This window comes from Ahaetulla prasina, chromosome 1 (genome assembly GCF_028640845.1).
Source record: "Ahaetulla prasina isolate Xishuangbanna chromosome 1, ASM2864084v1, whole genome shotgun sequence".
Taxonomy (NCBI): domain Eukaryota; kingdom Metazoa; phylum Chordata; class Lepidosauria; order Squamata; family Colubridae; genus Ahaetulla; species Ahaetulla prasina.
In genome coordinates this window covers 377,117,846-377,124,440 of record NC_080539.1, presented here as the reverse complement: position 1 = coordinate 377,124,440, position 6,595 = coordinate 377,117,846, and positions in this window count along the sequence as shown.

The window sequence follows — 6,595 nt, the reverse complement described above, 5'->3', positions numbered from 1 at the left end:
TTCAATACTCACTGGCTCAAGGCTGACTCAGCCTTCCATCCTTCCGAGTCAGTAAAATTAGGACCCCAATAGTTGGGGGCAATAGGCTGACTCTATAAACTGCTTAGACAGGAATGTAAAAGCACTGTGAAGTTGTATATAAGTGCTATTGCTATATTGTTGGTATGTTATAATAGAATAGAATAGAATAGAATAGAATAGAATAGAATAGAATAGAATAGAATAGAATAGAATAGAATAGAATAGAATAGAATAGAATAGAATAGAATTTTTATTGGCCAAGTGTGATTGGACACACAAGGAATTTGTCTTGGTGCATATGCTCTCAGTGTACATAAAAGAAAAGATACATTCATCAAGGTACAACATTTACAACACAATTGATGGTCAATATATCAATATAAATCATAAGGATTGCCAGCAACAAGTTATAGTTATACAGTCCTAAGTGGAAAGAGATTGGTGATGGGAACTATGAGAAGATTAATAGTAGTGCAGATTCAGTAAATAGTCTGACAGTGTTGAGGGAATTATTTGTTTAGCAGAGTGATGGCCTTCGGGAAAAAACTGTTCTTGTGTCTAGTTGTTCTGGTGTGCAGGGCTCTATAGCGTCGTTTTGAGGGTAGGAGTTGAAACAGTTTATGTCCAGGATGCGAGGGGTCTGTAAATATTTTCACGGCCCTCTTCTTGATTCGTGCAGTATACAAGTCCTCAATGGAAGGCAGGTTGGTAGCAATTATTTTGTCCAAAGACACATCATTTTTACTTCCTGTTTGAAATTCCTTCTATTTGCATTTCAGATTTGGTACAATACAATTTAGAGTTTTAAAACATTTCTCCTTAGGTCTCAGTATCATGATGTGATATGCTTAACTAATTAGAATTAGACGTTAAACAAACTTTTAGACAGTAAAGGTAACTAACTAGCAAGTACAGGAGCTGATAACACCAGATGTGCTGCTGGAACGAAATTATGAAACTGAGCCTCACTTATTTTGGCCATGTCATGCTATGGAAATTCACTGGAGAAAGCAATGATTTTCGGAAGAGTTAGAGGTAAAAGAAAACCAGCCACCAAAGAATGCCACGGTTGCACATTATCAAAGCTGACACCAGCTGGAGCATAAAACAACTCCAAAAAGTAGTGTAGGATCAGAAGATGTGGATCACCAAGAGTTGTATCCGACTGAATAGATATGGATCCTTATTATATATTGGTGATATCACACCTGAATATTGCATCCAACCTCAGAGAGAATCCAATTGTTGTGCCTCGCTCGCCCCCCTCTCCGCAGCCGGGCCCCTCTCATTCCTGCCAGACACTGATAGTACAGAAGAATGTCCTGGCATGCCTCCAGCCCCCAGTCCTGGCACAAGCCCGGACAAACGGAGCAGCTGAGCCCCTCCCCCACAGCATGTGAGCCTGGGGAGTGTGAAGCCAGTCACGAGCTGGAATTGCCGACAGTTGGAGGCTGGAGGGACCCACGCTTCCAGAGAGTGGAGAGGCGATGTCAGCAAAAGGAAGGGAGGGGCAGGCCTGGATAAATGCCGAGTCATGGAGCCACACCCCATGGCCTATATAAAGGATCTGCTTTCTGGCATTCTTTGAGTCAGGCAAAGTCTAAATTGGATTGCTGAAGTCACATCCTGGTCTCCTGCCTGCCCTGAGAACTCTGACAGAACTTTGGCAAAGCTGCAGAGGCATACTTGATATGGACTTCCCCAACCCGGCTGTCAGAAGAGGAGTGGGACACGACACCAATATATAAGTGACAGGGTATAAGATGCAGGCAGGGACAGCATACACTGAATGATACCACTAAGTAGTTGGAACAGGAACATACGTACAGTGTATGGGCTAAACCTTCTAAGGCCTAGATGGGATATTCCACACAAAATTGTGGAGAATAACAAGGCTAAGATCCACTGGTCAAATCCAAATATTTTTACTACCGGTTCTGTGGGCGTGGCTTGGTGGGCGTGGTGTGGCTTGGTGGGCTTGGCTTGGTGGGCATGGCAGGAGAAGGATACTGCAAAATCTCCATTCCTACCCCACTCCAGTGGAAGAATACTGCAAAATTCCCATTCCCTCCCCATTCCTGAGGCCACCCAGAGGTGGTGTTTGCCAGTTCACTGAACTACTCAAAATTTCCGCTACCGGTTCTCCGAACTGCTCAAAATTTCCACTACTGGTTCTCCAGAACCTGTCAGAACCTGCTGGATTTCATCCCTGCAAAGATCCTTTGGGACATCCAGATCAAGGCAGGCAGGCAGGCAGGCAGTTCCTAGCCAATGAACCAGACATAGAAGTCATAGAGAAGAAGACAGGGGTGGTGATAGATGTAGCAGTGTCAAATGACAGCAAGATCAGGAAGAAGGAGGATGGGAAGGAGGATGGTCCAGGGTCTCAAGGAGGAACTAGAGATGTTGTGGAAAGTCAAGGCCAAAGTGGTCCTAGTGATAGGGGTATTTTGGACTGTGACAATTTAGAGGGGCTCCAAGAGATCCCAGGAACACTAGCGGAGCTCTGGGCCCAGAAGAGTAAAGTGGTAGAAACAGCTAAATTACTGTGTCTATCCTTGTCTTACTTGACTCAGTGGTGATTGTGGAGGAGAGACCCCACTCTGGACCCCCTTCATGTGAGGTGCCACACGGGTCAGTGATGTCCCCTCTTCATTCAACATCTAGAATAGAATAGAATAGAATAGAATTTTATTGGCCAAGTGTGATTGGACACACAAGGAATTTGTCTTGGTGCATATGCTCTCAGTGTTACATAAAAGAAAAGATACGTTCATCAAGGTACATGATCTACATGAGGCCCCAGAGTAAGCTCAATCATCTCCATATGGTGAGGTATCCTCAATATGCTGATGACACCCAATTGATCATGGTGCTTCCGGTAAATTAAACAGTGCTGGACATATCCTGCTGTCTGGAGGCTATGAGTGTTTGCATGGGTCAAAACAGGTTTCTAAGGAACCTCAGCAAGACTGAATGGCTTTGGGTTTGGGGGAATCTCTATTTCTAGGACCGATGATGCTCATCCATCATGTTTCAAGAGGACCTTAACATCTAACAGGTTCTGAACTCTCCATGATGTGTCTGCAGGTGGCTGGTAACCCCTGTACAGGCATGAAATGTTCTGCCACATGGCAGGCAGATGTGTGGGCACCATATTTCTACGGCTTAATCAATCAATCAATCAGATCAAATCAAATCTTTATTGTCAGTGTATGTATAATGAGATTGGTTGAGCTCCTTCAGTGCACACACAAACACACCCCATCACAATACAACACACTGTGAGGACAGAAAATCCCTAACCCAATAAATCATCTTAACAAAACACACAGTCCTATTGCACCCATGTGAACATGTTACACGTTGCGCCAGCCCTGCAAGTTGTAGTTATGATGTTATTTTGCATTCAGGAGTCTGACAGCCGTCGGATAAAAAACTACACCATCTATGCGTACGCTCACACAGAGAGGGACTTCTCAGGATGCCGTCCGCCAAACAATGTCGGCTGGCAGCCCCCAGGGGAAGATCCTTCTCTGTGGGGGCTCCTACCCTCTGGAACGAACTTCCCCCTGGTTTACGCCAAATATCTGACCTTCGGACCTTTCACCGCGAATTGAAAACGTATTTATTTACTCGCGCGGGGCTGGCTTAAATTTTGTTGTATTTTTAAATCTATATTTTATATTTCTAAATTTTATATGAATTTTAATGGGTTTTTAGAATTTTAAATGTTTTAAAGTTTTCGGCCAATTGTATAATAAGTTTTTAAATTTTGTTTTAATTGTATATTGTATTGTTTGGGTTTTTATTCCCGCTGTACACCGCCCTGAGTCCTTCGGGAGAAGGGCGGTATAAAAATCTAATTAATAATAATAATAATAATAATAATAATAATAATAATAATAATAATAATAATAATAATAATAATAATAATAATAATAATAATAATAATAATAATAATAATAATATGGTGCTGGGTGGGGTTGCATTGCCCCAAACAGACCCTGCAAGAAATTTGGGGTCCTCCTGGACTCACAATTCCTGCTTGAGGATCAAGTAGCAGTTATGGCTACAAGAGCCTTTTCACTACTTTGATTATGTGCCAGTTGCATCCTGTTGTGTCTGCGCCCCCCGAGCAGGCCCTGCTGCCAGAAATTGACTTGGACAGTGAGGGGGAAGGGCCGTCAGGACCTACCTCAGGAGCACCGGCTTCCCTGGCTCAGCTCCAGGAGCCAGAAACAGGCCAGGTGGAAGAGACAACGAGGCCTCCGTCCCCTGACACTTCCCCCCCAGGCCACGCCTGCAGACCCAGCTGATGGCAATCAGGCTTGGTTGAACCCTAGGTTTCCTAGGCAGGAGAGGAGGGAACAACAGAAGTAAGGGTGGGGCAGGCCTAGGAAGTGCTGAGTTATGGAGCCACACCCCACAGGATATAAAAGGCAGCGAGAGCTGCTGTGTCTCTTTGTAACAGACAAATCCACTGATTGAGCTGACGTTTGTTCCTGGGTGAGTCACCAGCGTCGTGGAAGATAACGGAGGCTCTTGGCAGACACTGGCTATTCTGCTGCCAGAGCTGATAGTGCCAGCTAATTAAGCCATTGCTCAGACGGAGGCAAGGGAGGACAGAACACATCCATTCCAAGACAAAGGATGTCCTGGTCACATCTCAGTTGTGTCGTGTCCCACTCCTCCGCTGACGGCCGGGTCAGGGAAATCCGAATCAGGCGTGCCTCTGCAGCTCTGCCAAAGTTCTAGCAAAGTCCTCAGGGCAGGCAGGAGATCAGAAAGTGACTTCAACAAAATATGTTTAGACTTTGCCTGACTCAGAGAATGCCAGAAAGCAGATCCTTTATATAGGCCATGGGGTGTGGCTCCATGACTCAGCACTTATCCAGGCCTGCCCCTCCCTTCCTTCTGTTGCCTCCGCCTATCAAGTCTTCTGACGCGAGGGTCACTCCAGTCGGCAGCTGTTGGCAATAGACCTCCCTCAGGCTCACATGCTGTGGAGGAGGGGGAGGGGTCTAGTTGCTCCGTTTGCCTGGGCATGGAGCCAGAGCTGGGGGCTGGAGATATTTCCTCCTCTTCAGCCTGTCTGGGCATGGAGCCAGGGCTGGGGTCGGGAGGCATATTAGAACATTCCTCCGTGTTCGGAAGCAGATAAGCAGGCCCCGGCTGTGGTGAGACACAACAAATTGGACTATTGCAATGCGTTCCATATGGGCCTTCCCTTGAAAACTATCCAGAAACTTCAACTGGTGAAAAATGCATTAGCAAGAGCAGTTATGTTTCTCGTAGATCTCATTATACCTTTGTTTGCTGAGCTGCATTGAGTGGCCTCTTCACTCCTGAGCTTCTTAAGTTCACTCAAATCTGGTCATGCTAGCCGCTTTGGGGTCTTCGATAATTATAATACCTTTTAATAAATGTTGTATAAAGATTTTAAGCAATGATTGTCTTCTTTATTTACAGTTTTTACTGGACTGTTGTATGCTGCTCAGGATTGCTTTGCATGAGATGGGTGGCCATATAAATTTGATCAATCAATCCATTCCACCCCTCGTCTCTTGGATAGAACTAAACCAGTTATTCCATCTAAACAATGGCGTGATTGCTCAGACTTCCTAGGGTACATCTGACTGCGACCATGCCCCATTAGTACCCATTCTGCCTGAACATACCATGGCACAGGCCAAACTCCATCTTGTGTGCAGGTGTTCACTTTTAGATAGGTCAAAAGTTTACTACACTTCCATATTAAAAGGTTGTATAATGCATTGTTAGAAATAGATTCAGAAATGGAACTAGTTAAGGCCTGTGTGATAAAATGGACACAAAATATAAAGGAACCTATAATGATGGAAACTTGGGAGAAAATGTCAAATTTACACAAGCACAAAATTTAAGAGAAAATTTTTACAAAATATTTTATAGATGGCATTTAGACCCTAAAAAGTTAGCTTGTATGTATCCGAATTTGCAAGCTAAATGTTGGAGATGTGACTGTGGTGATGCTACTTATTATCATGTATGGTGGACTTGTAAAAAAAATCAAACCATTTTGGATAAGAATTTGGTGGGTCATGCAAAATATTTTGAAAAAGAAGATAAAGTTTTTATTGGGTATAATCTCAGATTGTACGATAATAGAGAGTAAATTGATTTTAAATTTAATATCAGCAGCCAGACTATTGGTGGCGCAATATTGGAAGAAGGAACATCTGCCTATGATTGAAGAATGGATATTAAAAGTTGCAAATTTAGCAGACATGGCAAAAATTTCAGCATATTTGAAAGACTGTTCACAAGAAAGATATATAATAGAATGGAGAAGATGGATTGACTATATTCAAAATAAATACCAGACCAAGAAATATCAAATAGCTTTTGAATGAACAGACCGCAAGAATTATATTTATATTTCTCTGTATGTAAAAGGAGAGTTAAGGTCCTGGGGAGGATGAGAGCTTATGGATAGTTAGCATATGTTTAGCTTATGATTGTTAGATGTTTGTTATACCCTGTATTTTGCTCTGGGAAGTCGGGCGGGGGGAGGGAGGAGGGTGGAAGGGGG